The following is a 21,586-nucleotide window of genomic DNA, read 5'->3' as shown; positions in this document are numbered from 1 at the left end:
ATACATAGAGAAACCAAATTCACACATCCCCCTCCCTTCTGACTGTGATTTTTCAAATATAAACTGCAGAGAGCAGTAGAATGATGATATCACCATAGAATAGATGTTCTACTTAACAAAAATGATCATATTCTTATTTTCTTCTTCCTTGGGGAGCCTTCATCTCAAGATAACTTTTAAATAGAAACAACCAGCTTTTCAGCAGAGCCTGATTATCAATTTGCACCTCTGGCAAAGGAAGGCCTAGAATTCTATTGTTTTGTTAATTGTCAATTTGCATCTTTGAAAGGTGTTGCATTTTCTCTTCTTTCTAGCAGGTTAAGACTAATTCTGTATGTTAATAAATATTATAAACACTTTCCACAGAAACAGTTCGCTAAAAAAGTACTACGTTATTATTGTTATTCTCTGTTTTCTTCTACTTAATTACACCTTAGATCTTAAAGTTGATTTTACAAAAAAGTTAGGCTCTTACTTAAACTGCTTTTTCTTCAGGAAAAAAAACTTTTGCTTTCAAATAAACATTTAGATAAAATGCTGTTTAAAGGGACCAGTTATTGACAGTCATGAAAAAGTTATGAATTAATTAAGGTAAAATTTCACAAAGAGACCTTTGATTTTTACCTAAGTATATGATTTGAAAACATTCCTCCCCTTCCCTTCTTCTGATATACATATCATATATATGTGTGTATATATATATATATATGGCATAAAAATATAACAAGTAAACTCAGAAATCGATTTTACAAAGTAACATAAAAGATGGAAATACAAGTTGTAAAAAGCATATCAGGAAAGGGGATACAAATAAAATAAATATTACTCTTTACACTTCTGTTTACAAGTAATAACTTGGAGAACTACAAGTTCTTAACATGCCCTATCAGTACTAGTTCCAGTACTTGATTTGGAATGATACGATCTTTTTGATATGCTTGTCAAAGCAAGTATTTTTTAATCTGCAGCAACATTTTCCCTATCTGATTGCTGGATATAAAATACTAAGTCAAATATTATATGGTAACTCTCAAGCTTTTGAGCTTAGGGAGGTGGTATTTTAAAAGATCAAGTGATCACTTCTCATTAGATTGAAGTGAAGATGTTTAAAGGCCACCTCTACTGCTAAGAAACATGGCTTCACAGGACATAAATAGCTTTAATTTACTAAATTTATTTATATTCTAATGTTTTCCTGGAAGGATTTGAGAGGGGTGATCCTTACTTGTGTTGCTTTAGTTTCACACATACAAAATCGTGGGTAAACAATATTTATAACAAAGATAATATATTTAACATGTCTGTAAAGTGCTTTGTAAAATATGAATGTTCCATGTGTTATTTATTACTGTCTATGGGCTTGCTCCTAAACCATGTCATCACTCTGAGGAGAAGCATCTATTTAATGACATACCCTTACATTATAAATATGTAAAGCTTTCTTGAAAGTATTAACACCTTGAAAAGAAAGTATCTTTTACCATTTAAATCAACTTCCCCAATTCAGCCTATCCCCAGTGCCAGGACATTTGTGTCATATACACACATAATATATACATTTTATACAGGAACCCTTTATATAATGCCTTAATACTGTTACATATTCTTTTTAATAAAATCTATAATATTGGTCAAACTAAATCTTTTTTGGAGAAAAAGACAGGAAAAATGATAATATAGTAAGTGGAAAGAGAAGTCACAGACACTTGGTGAAGTAATGAAGACTTGAGTTTAACAATGCAAGGAGTTAATTCTAAGTGCAAATAACTCAGTCCTGTCAAGTCAGGGAAACAGACAGTACACATTAACGCTTAACTGGTTTAAATATCTGAGCTATAAAGGACTTTCAGTGCTTTGTTTTCTTTTTCTTTCCTCACTTTTCCTATATTTCCAAATTTTAAAATGGTTCTGGGATAGCAGACATCTACTTTTGTATTTCATAAACTTTTTGTCAAACACCTACTATGTGCCAAGTTTGTTGAACTAATTTTGGAAAAAAAAATAACCAGAGTTTGCATATGTATATTTTAGGAGTGGGACTGAACATAATATTATACAAATGAATTTCCAGTTTTAGCTCAAACCTGATGTCTCTGGGAAAAATAAATAGAATTTATTCAACTATCACCAGAGAATAATTTTAATCATTTTATGTCAGTTGATTTGAATTATTTTCAGGTTAAGTTGTTAGTAGAAATTTTGAAGATGGATGGACACATTTTTAAATTTTTTGACATTATTTATGTCTAAAGTCTGATGAGATTCCTATCAGATATCTGGCCTCCTATCCAATCCCAGAATCCATGCCTTCCTACGGTCAGGAAATGATTATCTGCCTCCCTTTTTTATAGTGAATAAAGCTTGACTAAGAGTATGATGTCTGGGAGGTTTTTTTAAAAATATATAAAACGATAACAATGCAAATACATGTTTTATCCCAGGCAAATATTTAGCAGTGTTTGAATGTCATAAACTGTGCCAAAAAAAAGTATATATAACTTCAGAGTTTAATGAAATTCCCTTTACAACAAGTGATAAAGGATTCTATATAAATTAAGCTCAAAGAAATTGGCACTCAAGAAAAGAAATTAAGGACTCCAGTGTATTTAATGAAGAGAAAGAAAAATAACTTCTTTTCAACTTACATTGTGATCATAACTATTTTTTCCCCAATCCTACCGATATATAGGAACTACATTTAAATCACAGTGTAAAGAATATAAGGAATATGTGCAAAACTTTCTCAGTTTTCTGTTAAGTTTTTAATCACAACTTTCCCATTTTAGAGCTCGCCTCTTCAAAATGCGCCAAGAGTTTGCCATAACATTTGCAATAAAATCTAGAACCCTTTCTGACAATTTATTACATTTATTTGTGTTTCAGGGTTTAGTTCTTATATCCATATTCACATTCCTTCTCTCTCTTTCCATTTTTGTCTATGCTCACTTTCTTGCTGATGACTCTCACATTTATATTTCCAGCCCACAGTTCTGTTAAATATTTTTACTTGGATATTTAATAGGAATTTCAAACTCACGTTCAAAACTGGTCTAGTTTTTATCCTCAAACCTGCTCTACTCTTCTCCAAGTCTCTGTAATTAAAAATAGTCAAGTCCCATTTACTCAGGCCAAAATCCTCACTCAAGTCATCTGTGATTTTTCTTCTGCATACCACATATTCACCTGAGTCAACAAATCTTGTTGACTAAATCTTTTAAGTACCATAAATCAAGGTTTTGACCACTTCTCACCATCTCCCCCACTGATCCAATCCCCCATGATCTCTTATCTGGCTGACAGCAATAGCCTCCTGACTGGCCTCCTGGGTTTCATTCCTTAACCAAAACCTTGGTCTCTCCCCACTGAAGCCAAAATGATCCTTTTAAAACATTATTTGGTTCTCTCTGCCCAAAACCCTATCAAGGCTTCTCATCTCGTTCAGAGTCAAAGCCAAAATCCTTATCATGTTTTCAAGGCCTAAAGGACCTGGCTCCAATTTTTCTCTGACTTCATGACCTACTATTCACTTCTTCAATGCACCCTGCTCCAGCCACACGGATCTACTACTCTTCCTGAACACAACAGACATCCTCCCATTTACTGTTCCTTCTGTTATTGGGTCCATTCTCTGTCATTCCCCCAAGAAGGCAGGGATTTTTATTTGCTTTGTTCATTATTATATCCTTAGTACAAAGAAATGAGCCTGGAACATAGTAGGTATTCAGTATTCATTTATTGCTAGATGCTAACATGGCTGCATCTCACCACTAGTTCCAAGCTCTTTGTCTTGTTTATCAATACATCCTCAATGTCAAGAACAGTTCCAGGACTATAATAAATATTCAATAAATGTTAACTACTTAATGCATTAATGGATTAACTAATGAATTAACACATTAGTAAGGCACAAAACTTTAACATGAAGGTACCTCTTTGAAATCAAATAACATAAGTTGCCTATTTACTCTCATCTTGCATTTGTCTTGTCTCTTCACTTCTAACTTTTCTTCAATCTTCTCTCTTTTTTTTTTTAACTCATCTTTTGTGCTCTTACTAACTAGGTCTAGTTAAGCTACACTTCCATTTCTAGCTCCCTATAGAGAAACACCTATTAAATAGGTGAACTGAAGTAAGAATGTATACATCTACTAAATTTTAGAACTCTGCAGTTACCATATATTTCTTGCTATTTAGTTAAAAGAATGTAAGTTACAAAGATGAAGACATTAAAAAACAAAAAAAAAGGGAAAAAATACAGAAATTTCATTAAATTCTTTGAATATTTGCCATATTTGGAAGGTTGTTTGCACACCCTAATAATTTACAGTATTACATAAAAATATATGTGTAAAGACACCTTTTCTTCAAAGCTTCAAATTAATACATATAGAGGCTATGACCAAGTTGATTCATCCCTGTCCCTTACTGGCTTTTTTATGACTTTCATTACCAGAATCAAGAGTAGAAAAATCAAAATAAAATATAAAAGTTTCTTCTTTAATAATTATCATCCAGCAAATCATTTAGAAAGCTTTACTAATTTCCTCTAGTTGCAAAAATAAAAGAGAAACCAGTTCAGATAAAAACCATCCTTGCTGTACCTTTCCAGCATGTGGTCCTCTTTATTCTGAAGGCCTTGGGCACAAATGAAAGTTACAATTTTAAGTCCCACAAAGAAATCTTGAAAGTGCCAAATATCTGTTCATCTAACTCGGCTTTCAGAAAACGGAGGCATGTGACTCTTTTTGAACCTACCTTCAAAGCTAAGGATCTTCAGCCACGGGCTTCTCTTTCACATCACTTGGGCCCACTGGTAATCAGACAACTGTGAAGCTGCCTGCATTACCCTGAAAGCTTTGTAGCCTCTGCAGGCACAGCCTTGCTGGGGGACAGCCACCTCTGTCACTTATGGTATTCACTTGGTTGGTAATTACGGAATAAAAATCACTGGAGTCCTAACATGTGAAGGAAGTGCCAGGAAGCAGAATTCTCTAAAGATGATTTTAAAATGACTAATTTCATCTTTTGCTCTATCTTTGGAGTAAGCAGGAGTGAGGTGGGGGTAGGTGTAGAGGGGGAGGGATGGAGAGTCCATGTTGGCACCTAGTCATACCTACCAACCAAAGAAGCAGAGGAATCACCACCTCTCCCATTCATATGAAACTGTACATAATGAAATGCATACATTTGTTTGCCTCTTTCCGACATTTAGCAATAGACTTGACATTAGCACAACCTATCTGAATGATCTGCCGTGAGAGCACTTTTTCAAAGATTGTCTATTACCCATACAATTGGCAAAATTTTCAGCACTCTTTCAACTCAATCATCACAAATGACTGGAATTCCCTATTCTGGCCCCCTAACTTTTGGGGGTAGAAGGAAGAAGGAAGCAGAAAATCTGCAGAAATACAAATTAGTGCACAGAAATTCACAAGCTTCAATATCTCTTAGCATGTATATGAGAATAATGAAATAGAGCTGTGCCAACTACATTTAAATTCCACATGTCGTTTCAAAACGTATTTAGAGAAAAATCAAAATTTTTAAAGTTAAAAATAGAGGCTTGCTTTAAAAAGCATTCCTTATTAGGTAGGATAGTCTTCATTTGAAAAATTTTTTTTTTCTGAAAGCAAAATAGGGTTTCTTTTTGAACAAATCCTTTCCAGTCTGTAAGTAAGAAACTGGTGATAGCATGAGATAATTTGGTCCTAAGACAAGATTTTAAAAAAAAAGGAAAGTTTTTTATAAGTTTTAATTTGTAAAATTATAGTAACCTTTTATCCAGTGGTCAGCATCTTACAATCTCTAATTCTGGGGAACCAGGGAACAGCCAAACTGTTAAAATGACCAAGATGAAGCCAGCTTTCTAAAATTATAGAATGTCAATGTGTCATGGAGGAACTCCTATAATGAAAGAGAGAGAGAAAAAGCTGAGTCTTTTATTTCACTCCAGGACAATAACTGACAGTTATGATTAACAATGAGTGTCAACCATAAAATATGTTCTGTGTATTATTTTAAGAAAGCAATTTGTAGCACATTTTAGGAACTTTTCCATCTGAATGGTTTGCATTGAATGAAAGATTCAGTTATGTGAAACACTACTTATTTTGAACACTTGCAATTTTGAATAAAACAAATGTCATCTGTGTAAAGCAAACTTGAACTTTGACTGAGTATGTGTCCAAAATGAATAGCATAATCATTATCCCAGTAATAAGAAACAGTTTCCTAAACTCTTGTCAACACTACTGTGATATATATTGGATAATAATCATTAAAGTATTCTTGGTCCTAGTCTTTTAAGATCTTCATCTCCATCCCTTAACTGCCTGGCCCTTAAGTATATTCACCTGACATCTGCAAAATACCAAAAGGCCTCTTTCCATTGTCACTGGTCCTCCTCCACCCCTGATATCTTCAACTACATCCTCCCCTTCTCACACAATCTCCATCTCAAGGAACTAACTATCCATAAAGTCCTATTGTTCAGTAATACTGACAACACGTCTTTGACTTCACCAAGTCATCAGGCCTTTCCACCTTCCTTTTCCTTCTATCTATGAGCCACTTCTTGGTTTTCCTTCTCTTTATTGTAATTCATCACTTAACTATACTCTGTTTGCACACTCATCTCTTTATCCCTTTCTCTTTTCATCCAGTGTCACCTGAAATAGTCCAAATCTAGATCAATTAAACAAGATAAGAGACCTCCCCACTATTTGCTCTTCCCTTATTCCAAATTTTATCTACTCTAAATAAAAATATATCACAGCCTTCTTTGGATCAGGACATAGCCATGCAACCAAGTTCTAATAGTATAAGCAAAAGTGGTGTATGTAATTTCTGGGATGTGACATTAACTGAAAGGGAAGAAGCATGTCCTTCTTGTCCTCTTCATATTTCTCAATGTCTGAAATATGACTGACACACCAGCAGCCATACTGGATCTTGAGATAGGCCTGGAAATGGTACAGCAATGCCATGTCCTTGAAACCACAGAAGGTCATGTTAGTTCTAGACTGACTACCCTGGGATATTTCGAACAAACAAGGAAACCTTTATCTTGGTTAAGCCTCTGCTATTTTGGCTTATCCTATCACTGGAAGATGAACCTAGGCCTAAATAGTTATGTTGATGATCTGCCTTCTCCACTTTTATACTTTTCAATGCCTTGTTTCCTCTTGCATAAAAATGAGAATAATGATGCTTAACTCATAAATATGTTGTGAAGATTAAGGATTTAACATTGCCTGTTACATAATAAACATTCAAAAATGTTGGTTATTATTATTAGCACTATCCAGGTACAACCAGTGTTGCTGGGGAAATCTGCAAAATTATAAAACTTCAGTGCTCGTAACATACCTTCCTTTGTTTTTAGTAATCACCTAACCCAACCCCTTCAGTGATTATCTGCACACTAACACCTTCCTCAATCTTTACCCCTGTTGACCAGGTTCCACCTCAGCAGATGACAGTTTATACTAAACAACTGAGGCCACAGTAATCCACTCCCTCCATAAAGGGTGACCCACGTCTACCCCTCTGTCTTCTCACTCGTGCTGCCTCTTTGTCCTCTGCCGTTCCTAAGGAGGAGGAGACTTTTGTTCAAGGCTCACCTGTCTGCCTGACTCTGCATGCCACCCTCTTCCTTTCTTATTTCATCCCTCCCTTGTTTTATTCTTTCATATGTTTGCTTTTCTATTGACTTATCTCACCCTTATCAATAAACATAGCCAGTTTCTACCGATATTAAGCATGAATATTTGTGTATCCTGTTCAAGCTAACATATTATCTCCCTTCTCCTGTCCATCCACATATCTGGCAAATCACCACTGCACTCTAAAGCCCCATCAATGAGTTATGAATTATTTCTTTATTTCCAAACCCAATCCAATGTTACTCGATAACAACCAGTCACCTATTTTTCCAAGCCAAAAGCCGGGAGTCACTTAAACTACATTTCTCCTTTACATCCCATAATCAATCATTAATTATTGATTTTACCCTCTTAAATATTTTTAAAAATCATCCTTCTTTCTCTTTCCTTGATGCTATTTCTTTAAGTCTCTTTCAAATCCTACCTGAATGTGTGAAATAACTATTTTCTCCCCTTGAAATCCATCCAGAGGGATCTTCCTAAACTTCAAACAAATCAGATGATATGACTTTCCCACAGTATAAAATACAACCCAATAGTGCGGTTTAAAAGGCCATTTGTTATGAAGAATCTAACTAGACTTCCTATTTTAAACTCCTAAAGCTACCATCTTGCACTATCAAATTAACGCTATGACATGCAGCTTCATCTTTTTTTTATTATTATTATGTTATGTTAATCGCCATACATTACATCATTCTTTGAACAAAAGTTCATCCTTCAAACGACACCCAAATGTCACTCATTCCCTGATGCCTTCCATGATTGGCAACCTTTCCTAACAAAATTAACAATTTCTCCTTCTGAGTAATAACTTAGCAGGTTGTGCATGCTGTGTCATCATTCACATCATGGTTTATTGTGATCATTTGTTTTTGCTTTGTTTTTCTCCACCTTCATTGAGATATAATCTTTTTTTGAGATGTAATTGACCTATAACATTATGTAAGTTTAAGGTATACAATGTGATAATTTAATATACTGCAAAATGATTTGATATGTCGGTTTGATGATCTGATATACTGCAAAATGACTGCCACAGTAGTGTTAGTTAACAGCTCCATTACCTCAAATAATTACCATTTCTTTTTTGTGGTGAGAAGATTTAAAATGTACTCTCTCAGCAATTTTCAAGTATACACTACAGTATTGTTACCTATAATCACCATGCTATACATTAGATCCCCAGAACTTATTCATCTTATAATGTAAAGTTTGTACTCTATGACCAACATCTCCCCATTTCCCCTACCCCTAAGACTCTGGCAACCAGCATTCTCTTCTGTTTCTGTAAGTTCAGGATTTTTTTTTTAATATTTCCCCATATCAATGATATCATACAGTATTTATCCTTTTCTACTTAGCATAATGTCCTTAAGATTTATACATATCATAAATGACAGGATTTTCTTCTTACTCATGGCTAAATAATATGCCACTGCATATATATACAGATATATAACCAAGATATAACAACCTAATGTCTGTCAATGAATGAATGGATGAAGATAGATAGATAGATAGATAGATAGATAGATAGATAGATAGATATAAAGTATCTTTTTTAACCATTATTCCATTGACACACTAGGTTGTTAACATAACTTGGTAATTGTGAATAATGCTGCAATAAACATGGAAGTACAAATATCTCTTCAAGATACTGATTTCATTTCCTTTGGATGTATACCCAGAACCGGGATTGCCAGATCATATGGTAGTTCTATTTTTAATTTTCTGAGGAACTGCAACGTTTTTCATAGTGTCTGTCCCAGTTTACATTCCCAACAGCAATGCACAAAGGTTTCTCCATGTCCTTGCTAACACTTGTTATTTCTTGTCTTTTTGATGACAGCCATTCTGAGTTGTGGCGTGATGTCTCTGTGGTTTCTAATTTGTATTTCCCTGATGATTAGCATTCCACGTTTTGCAATTAGCCAATGATTAGATGTTGAGCATCTTTGCATGACCCGTTTGGCCATTTGTATATCTTCTTTGGAAAAATGTCTCTTCTGTTCCTCTACTTATTTTTAAAGGGAATTATTTGTTTTTTTTCAATTGAATTGTATGAATTCCTAATATATTTTGGACATTATCCTTTATCATATGTATGATTTGCAAATATTTTCTCCCATTCCATAAGCTGCCTTTTCATTTTGTTGATTCTTTTGCTGTGTAGAAGCTTTTTAATCGATATAGTCCCACTTACCTATTTTTGCTTTTGTTGCTTATGCTTTTGGCATTAATATAAAAAAAAAAAAATCTTTGTCAAGACCAATGTCAGAGAGCTTTTTCCCTATGTTTTCTTCTAGGAGTTTTACAGTCGTATGTTTAAATCTTTAATCCATTTCAAGTTCACTTTTATGAATAAGACAGGAGTCTAATTTCATTATTTTGCATGTGATTATACATTTTTCCCAGCAACATTTATTGGAGAGACTATCCTCTCCCTATTGAGTGTTCTTGGCTCCCTTGTCAAATAAGAGTTGACTTTATATGTAGGGATTTATTTCCGGACTCTAAATTCTGTTCTAACAGTCTATGTACCTGTGTTTAATGCCAGTACCAGACTGTTTTGATTACCATAGCTTTGTAGGATAGTTTGAAATCAGGAAGTGTGATGCCTCTAGCTTCTTTCTCAGGATTGCTTTGGCTCTTCAGGGTCTTTTGTGGTTCCATACAAATTTGTTTTTTGTATTTCTGTAAAAAATGCTATTGGAATTTTGATAGGGATTTCATTAGATCTGTACATAACTTTAGGTAGTAAGGACATTTTAAACAATATTACTTTTTTCTGATCCATGAACACAAAATATCTTTCCATTTATTTGTGTCTTCTTAAATTTTCTTCATCAAAGTCTTACACAGATCTTCCACCTTCTTCGTTTAATTTATTCCTAAGTGTTTTATTGTTTCTGATGCTACTGTGAATGGGATTGTTTTCTTTATTTCTTCTTCAGACATTTCATTTTGTTATATAGAAATGCTATTGAACAGTCTGATGTAATGTATGGTGATTAACATAATAAAAAAAGAAAGGAAAAAAGTCTATAATAAAAAAAGGAATGCTATTGATTTCTGTATTCTGCAACTTTACTGAATGTGTTGATTAATTCCAATAGTTTTTTGATGAAGCCTTTAGTATTTTCTACATACAAGATCATATAATCTGTAAATAAAGACAATTTTACTTCATCTTTTCCAGTCTGGATGCCTTTTACTTCTTTTTCTTGCCTGATTGTTCTGGCCAGGACTTCTAGTACTAACTTATGTATAGGCAGGCATAGTGAGAGTGGGCACCATTGTCTTCACCCTGATCTTAGAGGGAAAATTTTCAACCTTACACCACTGAGTGTAATGTTAGCTGTGGGCTTCTCGTATTCTGCCTTTGTTATGATGATGCAATTTCTTCTGTACTCAATTTGTTGAGAGATTTTATCATGAAAGGTTATTTTCTTTTGTCAAATGCCTTTTTTGCATCTAAGATGATCATAATCTTTATTTTTCATTCTATTAATGTAGAGTATCATATTTATTGATTTGTATATGTTGAACCATCCTTGCATCCCAGGGATAAATCCCACCTGATTATGGTATATGATCCTTTAACGGGCTGTTCAATTCAGCTTGCTAATACTTTGTTTAGAATTTTTGCATTTATGTTTATCAGGGATATTGGCTTGCAGTTTTCTTGTAGTCCTCATCAGGCTATGGATTAGGATAATAATGGCTTCATAAAATGAGTTTGAAAGTGTTTCTTTTTCTTCAGTATTTTTAAAGAGTTTGAGAAGCCATCAATTCTTTGTTAAATGGTAAAATTCAAAAGGGAAACTATCTGGTCCTGTGCTTTTCTTTTCTCTGTGTGTGTATGTGTGTGTGTGTACATGTTTTTCTTTTGAGGGAGATTTTTAATTACTGAGTCAATCTCCATACTCTTTATTGGTCTGTCGAGATTTTCTATTTCTTTATAATTCACTCTTTTTTGTTGTTTTTTGGGTTTTCTTTTTTGTTTTCCATTATTCATTCTTAACAGATTACATGTTTCTAGGAATTTATCCATTACTTCTAGGTTATCCACTTTATTGCCATGGAACTGTTCATAGTATTCATGATCCTTTGCATGTCTGTGGTATCAGTCATAATATCTCCTTTTTTTTTCATTTCTGATTTCATTTGAGTCTTCTCTCTTTTTTCTTAGTCTAGCCAAAGGTTTGTAAATTTTGCTTATCTTTTCAAAACTCAGCTCATACCTTAATCGATTTTTTCTATTGTTTTTCTGGTCTCTATTTTATTTATTTCTACTCTGATCTTTGTTATTTCCTTCCTTCTGCTAACTCTGGGCTTAATTTGTCCTTTTTTTAGTTCCTGGAGCTATAAAGTTATGATGTTTATTTGAGATCCTTCTTTTCCCTTAATGTAGGCTTTATCACTATAATTTTTTTTTTTCATAGAACTGCTCTTGCTGCATCCTGTAAGTTTTGGTATGTTGTATTTCTATTTTCATTTATTTCAAGATACTTTTTGATTTTCCTTTTGATTTCTTCTTTGACCATTTGGTTGCTTAGGAGTCTATTTTTCAATCTCCATGTATTTATGAATTTTTCAGTTTTCTTCCTGTTATTGATGCCTAGTTTCATACCACTGTGGTTAGGGGAAAAAAATACTTGGTATGACTTCAATCTTCTTAAATTCACTTAATTTTTTTTTTTTTTTTGCAACCTATCACATGATCTCTCCTGGAGAATGTTCTGTGTACACTTGTGAAGAATGTACACTTGAAAAAAATGTGTATTCTGCTGCTGTTGGATGGAATGTTCTGTATATGTCTGTTAGATGCATTAGGTCTAAAGTATAGTTCAAGCCCAATGTTTCCTTATTAATTTTCTGTATGGATAATCTATCCATTGTTGAAAGTTGGGTATTGATGTCTCCTACTATTATTGCATTGATGTCTATTTTTCTCTTCAGATCTGTTAATATTTCCTTAATGCATTTAGATGCTCCAATGTTGGGTGCATATATATTCATAATTGTTATATTCTCTTAATGAATTGAGACTTTATCATCACAAAATGCCTTCTTTGTCTCTTGTTAAAGGTTTGGCTATTTATCTGATATCAGTATAGCTACTCCTGCTCTCTTTTGGTTTCCACTTTCATAGAATATTTTTCCAACCCTTTGCTTTGGCCCTACATGTGTCCTTAAAGCTGACATGAGTCTTGTGAAATAGTGTATTTTGGGTCTTGTGGGTTTTTCTGTTTTTGTTTGTTTTTTTATCCTTCTATCCAGTCTGTATCTCTTGATTGAAGAATTTAATACATTTATATTTAGAATAATTAGTGATAGGTAAGGACTACCTTTCTCATTCTCACTGCCGCTATCAGGAGTGCATGCAGGGAGCCAGATATAGGGTGGAGGGGGTGTGGGTGAGACATACCGAGTGCTTGGAGTACCCACAGGTCAGCTAGGGAGACTAGTTGAGGCATCCTCAATGGTTCATGGGTGGGTTTATTGATGGAGTTCATGTCACAGTAGGATAAAAATCACTCCAATGTCTTCGTAGAGTCCTATGTGCTCTCTCAGCTGCTTCCTGCCCCCTACTCATACAGTTTATGATTCAGTGTTCCTCTCCTATGTGTTTAACTTGTATTATTTTCCTATGATGCTGTGCTGGAATTTCTCCTCTGGAAGCCTGGACTTCCACAAAGGCTCTCTCATTCATGGGTGGCCCTCATTCTCCAGGGCTCCCAAACCATGGTTGAAAGATCATGGGCCACCACCCAGTCCACAGCTGGGACCAAGGTCCAAATGCCTATTACCAGATGCATGGGGAGGTGAGACTCTTCCCAGGTCCCTTGGCATAAAGTGCTAGCTCCCAGAGCTCCCACAAAAGCACTTTTGCCCAGGGATAGATGCCAAATTGCTGGTGTTGAGGGGTGGACATGATGAGGAAAGTCTCATACAACCATATTGCTGACATCACTCCTACTGTCATTTGTTTATATTTCTACTAGACTGCTAAACTTCCTGTAGGCAGGTTCAGGTTTCCTTTCATTTTGCATTCTCAGTGCACACCACAGTCATAAACTCTGGGATCAGCACAAAATCATATAAAAAAAAATTTGGGAAAAATTACACAAGTTGCACAAAAGCACCAAAAGTGGAATAATCGTTACTTTCAAAGACAAGGATTTCCTCCTCTCAATCTCTATTTTGACTCCTTTGGTTTTCATACAATCAAGTTAAAAACTGTTTTATAAAATGCTTCTTCCTAATTGTTCCAAACAACTAGCTTTAATAAGAGAATTTTCCCTTTGTTAATTTTTCCTTTATACATTTTATTATTTTATTTTCAACTCTTTAATCTTTAACCCCATCTCCACTATTTATGCTTTCAATGATTTCACACTAAATTGGTTGTTCTCCTTCACCAGATTTCTCCAATTTCTATTTTTATTCTTTAGAGCAAAGTCTTGTCTAGTGTCTTTGCTTAGTTTTAACTTTTTCCCTGGACAATATGAGCAGATTTAATTTCCTCTTGCACAAATATGGTCATAGTTTGACTATACAACTAAGCCAATTCATTACGAAGTCATAAAACTCTTTCCTGTGACCAATCTAATACAACATTCTTCATATTCTAAATTTTCTACACAGTGTACCATCTATAAGATGTGAGTTTTGTCTTTTTTTCTGTGTTGTGCTAAGTCATTCACATTTCCTTTCCCTGCCTCCTTTTATTGTTGTTGTTGTTTTTTTTTTAAGATTTTATTTATTTATTTGACAGAGAGAGACACAGCGAGAGCAGGAACACAAGCAGGGGGAGTGGGAGAGGGAGAAGCAGGCTTCCCGCGGGGCAAGGAGCCCGATGTGGGGCTCGATCCCAGGACCCTGGGACCATGACCTGAGCCGAAGGCAGATGCTTAACGACTGAGCCATCCAGGTACCCCTCCCTGCTCCCTTTTTAGCAGGCCTGTTTGTATGAGGATATTAGCCAGAGTTATCATGCTATAGCAAGAGCTGTCAGACAAACTCATTCCTTGCAAAGTTAACTAGTTCATCTATGGATTAAAAATGTCTAAAAACTCAGTTCTGATATTAATACATGATAGATGAGTAGCCAATGTTAGTGAATTAATAAATTTCTTCATTAATTAATAAAATTCCATGTACTTAAGATACTGCTACTCTCATTTATGTTTGAACAGAGAAATCTCAAGTGGATAATTATACTGATAGAATTCTTACTAATTATATTTGCATGAAATTTGAAGATTAAACATTAAATAATTGCAATTAAAGAGATACATGAAGTGTAATATTGATATCTTCCCAAAAGGTGAACATTACAATTTTTTCATATTGAAGTGTTTAAAGACTAACCATAACCAAAGATCAAAGAATATAATACAATACATTTGTATAATAACCCTGTACAAGTATTTTTTAAAATTTCAGAGCCATGAATAGCATGTGCTCATTTCATATTCATGCCATTAAGAGATTATCTTAGTTTTATCGTGTTGACTCAATATATTTGAACAAACAATTATTTGAGCCATCTAGTTAGAATGTAGAAAAATCAAACTATATACATATAGAACACATTTTAGCAGTTCAAGGAAGACTATTTACAATTACTGCAAATAGAATATATACCAGGCACCTGCCCAGTAGGTTGGGTAGAGAATCATTCATTTAAAACAAACTTGAATTAAAACTGAAATTGGAAAAAAAGAGCTATATTATGTGAATGAACCTCAAAATGTTCAGAAGTTGGCCCTGATATATTCACATTCTCATCCAAACTGGAAATCTGAAATATTATGTTGAAAATGGCTTAAAACTGCCTTTTTTTGAAAGACTACAGGACCTTTATTTTCTCTTTCCCACCAGACTATAAATGCTGGAAGAACAACCTGTCTTATGGCATTTTGGGCATACAATTTTCCTTCCCAGCAATAAATTGCAAGTACAGAGTTTATGTCTGTTTGATTCCCATCTGTCAAATAAACAGCAGTGAGATCAAATCCATCATTCAATTTCTAATGCTGTTTATTAGCTATATGCTTGTTCATGGACTTTTAGGTATCCCATTCATAAGATGAAAAAATCAAGGTAGTAACTTTTGCCACAGTGATGGTAAATGTAAATTAGATGGACATATGTTTGTTTCTCATTGACTGTCACACATTATCGTTATTAGCAAAGTGAACTTAAGTACTTGCTTAAGGTGCTATTTTTGATGTGACTTATGACAAGTTAAACAGATCACCTCTACCCAGATGGAGAGGCATTTAGAAAGCATAAGAACCAAACAAGATAACAAAGTCTATGCTAACTATATTGCCAACGAACAATGTTTATTCTAATGAGAGATATGAATGGAGGTGATGGAAATAATGACAGCTTTGAAAGAAAAATTGCGTATGTGCGTGCGCCCACTTATGTGTGTGTCCGATTATTAATTCCAGGATAGATTTCTCTTTAAGGCTGACCTAAATTTTCTTGCCTGTAAAACGTTTGAAACTGTTATGTTGGCATCACAGGGAGCTGATGTTTCTCACAGAGATTATACTGAATCATCTCACATTTTCTCTGCTATACCTTTGATAACAAGTTAAAAGTGGAAGAAGAAAAAAAAGACTACCTGCAAACAAGAAACCCCTGTTAATGAAATTCTGCATTGTGTAGTCAACTTTTTGCTTGGGGAAGAAACCAAAACCATATTCACAACAAGATGGGATGGGAGTGTGGATTGGGGCAGTGCAAAACAATGGGCTCTGTCCTAATCTCTACACGTTATTTCGGTCATGCTTCCCAGTCATTATTACCTTAAAAAATGCAAGCAAATTCAAGATCAAGCCCTCTCCTCCATTCAAACATAAACCATGCATTACTACTGTGTTACTGAGTTGTGTTTTTTAACCTCATTTAATTTTATAAGACAGTGCTTCTGTAAGTGTGATCTCTGGCCCAGCAGCATCAGTATCATCTGGGATCCTGTTAGATATGCATAGTCCCAGACCTTACACAAACATACAGATTCTGAAACAATGGAGGTCAGCCCATTCATCTGTTTTAATGAGTCCTCCAGATAATTATGTACCATTGTAATAAAACAATGTATTAATTTTTATAATATAAATTATTTCATTCATTCTCAAAACAGTTTAGTGAGGTTGTAGAGTAAAACAAATAGGTAAGGATGTATAACTGTAGGAGTAAGATATATACATATGATTAAATTAGTGACAGAGTCATGATAGCAAGGTAGAAAACTCCAGACACAAATCATACTAATTTTCTAGCACATACACTCTCAAACTTTATCTATAACTTCAGCATACCATTTCTGAACGTTAAAACATAAATAAAATAATATGGTAGATTTTCCACAATGTATTAACATTAATCTCTCTCTTTTTTTTAAGATTTTATTTATTTATTTAATTGACAGAGAGAGACAGAGAGAGAAAGACAGCAAGAGAGGGAACAAGCAGGAGTGGGAGAGGGAGAAGCAGGCTTCCCGCCGAGCAGGGAGCCCGATGCGGGGCTCGATCCCAGGACCCTGGGATCATGACCTGAACCGAAGGCAGACACTTAACGACTGAGCCACCCAGGCGCCCCAACATTAATCTCTTTATAACACATTTTAAATGTTAACATATTAAAGAGTATGTTCCAAATAATTAAAAATCACTGCTAAATTTAAATGTTTAGGAGGAAAAGAAAAATTCCCCTTGTAAGTGCTATCAAGTTTAGGGTACTTTATTACAGTTTTAAATAATGGAAAAATGTAAATGGTCTCTTAAAATATTAAAGAGTGGGTAAAAAGGTCATGTGCCCAGAGTTGGTTGTTTCCTGGTATTGGTAAGTTGTAGTGAAGGGACTGTGCCCGCTGTGCAGTTTTTAACTTTGTTTGGGAAGGGAATATAAATAAAGTTTATACTTCCAATGGGAGGAAAAGTAAAAAAAATTAAAAAGGAGAGCAAGTTTCATTTCCCTTAGCTAAGTTCCTGGAGAATAAGTTGACATAATATTTTGAAAAAGATTGCAAAATGACTAGGGATGATAGAGAAGAATGCCTCAGTTATTTTAAAAATGTAATAAGTTACTATATCTAAATAATGGCTGCCGCGAATTAAGTGTATTAAGGATTTCTACCTTTAAAGGAAAGATAATGACCTTAAGACAAGGAGAACACTTTGTTAAAACAAAAGTGGACGGGATAGTTCTTTGCTGTCAGTTGCTCAGATTCTATGCTTAAAGAAGTAAAAAGGAAGCAATAATTTTGAACTTGGGTCTTATATATCTTCAAATTTTACTTCAAATGTCCTTTTCCTTAAAGCTGGTTTTGAGATGTAGCAATTAGTAATTAAGCATTATTCATGATATTAATTCATTAAATCTTTTGTTTGGAAAAATCTTAATCATATTCCTAGTGTTCTACTGTTCTGTGTGAGAAATCAAGGTTCAAACATTTCTATCAACTGTCTTTGGTAGAAGAGATGGATAAATATATTAAATTGATTCTCAGATAAGCTATCTTCTCTAATTAGAGTTCTGTCAAACTATCTCTATCTCTTCTTGAAATTCTTCTTCAATACCCATGTATGCTAGTTTTCCTATTCATAACTAAATGTAAGGAAGGACTATTTTGCATGTGTAATTCTATAGGTAGTTATGACATTTATTCATTGTTTAAAAAAGACAAGTTTTTGCAACACTCTATCACATATATTAGCAGTCCTGAAATTCCACCTGTTTTTAAATCATTATTTAAAAACCCTAAAATTGGGGTGCCTGGGTGGCTCAACCTGTTAAGTGTCTGCCTTTGGCTCAGGTCATTATCTCAGAGTCCTGGGATTGAGCCTGGCATTGGGCTTCCTGCCCAGCAGGGAGTCTGCTTCTCTCTCTCTCATTCTCTCTCCATCTGTCCCTGCCTACCCTTCATTCTCTCCTCTCAAATAAAATTTTTAAACAAAATATTTAACATATTTAAATAAAATCTTTAAAATCTTTACAATATCTTTAAATAAATCTTTAAATATAATAAATATAAATAAAATAAATAAATCTTTAAAATAAATAATAAAAACCTATAATCATCTCTTATTTGTGACCAATAGCACAGTAGTTACAAGCCAGATGGTAAAGTTAAATTACCTAGATAATTTTTTCTAGTAGTTATGTCTTTGGGCAAGTTATCTAACTTCTCTGTGCCTCAGCTTCTCTGTGTGTAAACTGGAAATAACAATACTATATTATAGGTATTGTGAACTTTCAATGAATTAATACATGCAGAAAACTTAATAGAATGCCTAGCTCCTGGGAAACATTTAATAAAAGTTTTTAGTTAGTATCTTTTATACCTGAAAAAGTTATCGAATCTTCTTAAGCCTCATACTTTGTACATTACAATGCAAATATTTTTTGGGGCACCTGGGTGGCTCAGTCATTAAGCGTCTGCCTTCGGCTCAGGTCATGGTCCCAGGGTACTGGGATCGAGCCCCGCATCAGGCTCCCTGCTCCGTGGGAGGCCTGCTTCTCCCTCTCCCACTCCCCCTGCTTGTGTTTCCTCTCTCGCTGTGTCTCTCTCTGTCAAATAAATAAATAAAATCTTAAAAAAAAAAATGCAAATATTTTTTTTCTTTTTCTCCTTTAGATACAAACCACAAATTAATAAACATTTGAGGTACCAAAGTGGGGCAAATAGCCAAATTTGGATATATTGTTCCCCTAAATAAAAGGCAAGATAATTCTAGTTCTAGTAGTCTTATAATTATGTAATCTTGGAAAAATTATTTAGTCTCATCACATAACAGTTTTTAAAAAATTATTTGTTAAATGAAAGTTGAAATATAGACCCTTAAAATAAAGCATACTAATTGAACATAATAAAATGTGATACACACTAAAATTGTTGATTGTGAGGATAAAAATGTAGGCTTTCAGTTGGGCTTATACTATGAAAAATTTAGAATTATATATCTATAATTTAAGAGTGTATTCTTGGGCCCTGGGTGGCTCAGTCGGTTAAGCGACTGCCTTCGGCTCAGGTCATGATCCCAGGGTCCTGGGATCGAGTCCCACATCGGGCTCCCTGCTCTGCAGGGAGCCTGCTTCTCCCTCTCCCACTCCCCCTGCTTGTGTTCCCTCTCTCGCTGTGTCTCTCTCTGTCAAATAAATAAATAAAATCTTAAAAAAAAAAGAGTGTATTCTTTTATAATTCATTTATAACCAATTTAAATGTCAACTACATTTTCAAACAAATCAATATGTATATTTCAGAGATATCTCAGATGGTTACATAAAGAAATCAGAGAGGGGATAGTCACTGAGAAAAGCAACAGAAAGAGCAAGATAGCGGGATGTGCAATGAACCTTGATCTAGAAAAAGATAAGACAATGCCAATACATTCTCATTGTTTTCCCCTCAATGAAGAATCTAGCCATCTACAAGTATATACTAGTATATAAAGAACAGTGAAGAATAGCTTCATCATGTCACTGTGGAGGAAGAAGAGGATATGTTTTCATGATAGTGGAGAAGAGCTCTATTAGATATGGCATAAAAAAGGACATTCTCAACCATATGGGTTGTTAGATACTGAAATGAATCCCATGAATTCTAAGAATGAGGGTTCCAGAATGGAATGGATAAACCGTCTCCCAAATGAAGGCAATAATATCTTCTTCAAAGACTTGTGAGGATTAAATAGGAGAGCACTTTATATAGGAGTAATAATAGTAACCACCCCAGAAGTAGGAGTGTGTGTGTGTGTGTGTGTTGTGTGTGTGTTAGGTAAGGTGCTCAACATGTGTTATTTTTTATTATGTAGAGTTGTCAGAAAAGTTTGAAGTGAAGCCTTCCAACTTTGGGCTGAAACTTTATTAAGGCAATTCCAGTCCCAAGAGTCTATAATCCCACCTCTTACCCTCACTATTACCTTAATCTCATAATTTCTCAAAGTCCCCATTTGATGATGTAACCATGGATGAGTACAAACAGATAGGAACGTACATCCTGGGAGCTAGGAAGAACGGCTGAATTTGAATCCTGGTTCAATCATTTACTCCCTCTGTAATTGAGGACAATCTCTTCGCCTTTCAGAGCCTAAGTTTCATCATCTTTAAAACAAGGACCAGGAGAACCATGTGGCATTCTGGTGAGAACAAAATAAGACCACATGCATAAAGTGCCTGGTACAACACCTTGTAAATAGTTGCTTCCTTTTACTTACTCTCTCCTACAAAAATTGAAGAAAGATCTTCCAGCATATTCATGCCATTCCTTATATATTTAAAGCCATACAATAGTTTATCTTAACCTGAATGTCTGCAAAGATAAAAAGCATTAAGAGCAACCTATGATGCAATTTGGAGTGGGAACAGACTTGGTATGAATTCTTTCCTGACCTCCCATATAGAATTGACCACTTCCTCCTCTCTGAGGGCTCACTGTGCCCTTAATAAACTCTCACAGCGGGCGCCTGGGTGGCTCAGATGGTTAAGCATCTGCCTTCGGCTCAGGTCATGATCCCAGCGTCCTGGGATCGAGTCCCTCATCGGGCTCCCTGCTCCTTGGGAGCCTGCTTCTCCCTCTGCCTCTCTCTCTCTCTCTCTGTCTCTCATGAATAAATAAATAAAATCTTAAAAAAAATAAAAATTAAAAAAAAAAACAAACTCTCACAGCTCCTGCATATTTTTATTCAATTGCTCTTGTTTATATGCTTATTTATCCCTACTAGATGGTAAACTTCATGAGAAAATAAAGAATGTCTGGCATATAGATGGTGAATAATAATTTTTTTTTTAGTATTTTTGAGGGCATGAAGCAATGCTGTGGTTTTCTCTACATTTTATGTTCAGTATGTTCCTGCCTCAGGGTTTTGCATTTTCTATGTCTTATACCC

The 21,586-nt window shown here is 34.6% G+C and overlaps 1 protein-coding gene across 4 annotated transcripts in view; it reads right to left on the bottom strand.

The window, feature by feature from the left end:
* Positions 1–21,586, bottom strand: part of SOX5 (SRY-box transcription factor 5) — a 1,007,739-nt gene that overhangs the window by 756,180 nt on the left and 229,973 nt on the right. The window contains exon 5 of one of the 4 annotated variants that reach the window (XM_035028069.1): positions 5,778–5,907. The exons of the other annotated variants lie outside the window; for them this stretch is intronic. The gene's annotated coding sequence lies outside the window, so the exon portion shown is untranslated. The remainder of the gene's footprint in view (positions 1–5,777; positions 5,908–21,586) is intronic. 4 annotated transcript variants of the gene reach the window in all.

This window comes from Mirounga leonina, unplaced genomic scaffold, assembly GCF_011800145.1.
Source record: "Mirounga leonina isolate KUSES-001 unplaced genomic scaffold, KU_Mleo_1.0 Mir_201, whole genome shotgun sequence".
In the NCBI taxonomy this organism is placed as follows: domain Eukaryota; kingdom Metazoa; phylum Chordata; class Mammalia; order Carnivora; family Phocidae; genus Mirounga; species Mirounga leonina.
The sequence above is the reverse complement of the archived record's forward strand: the minus strand, read 5'-3'. Positions and strand labels throughout refer to the sequence as shown.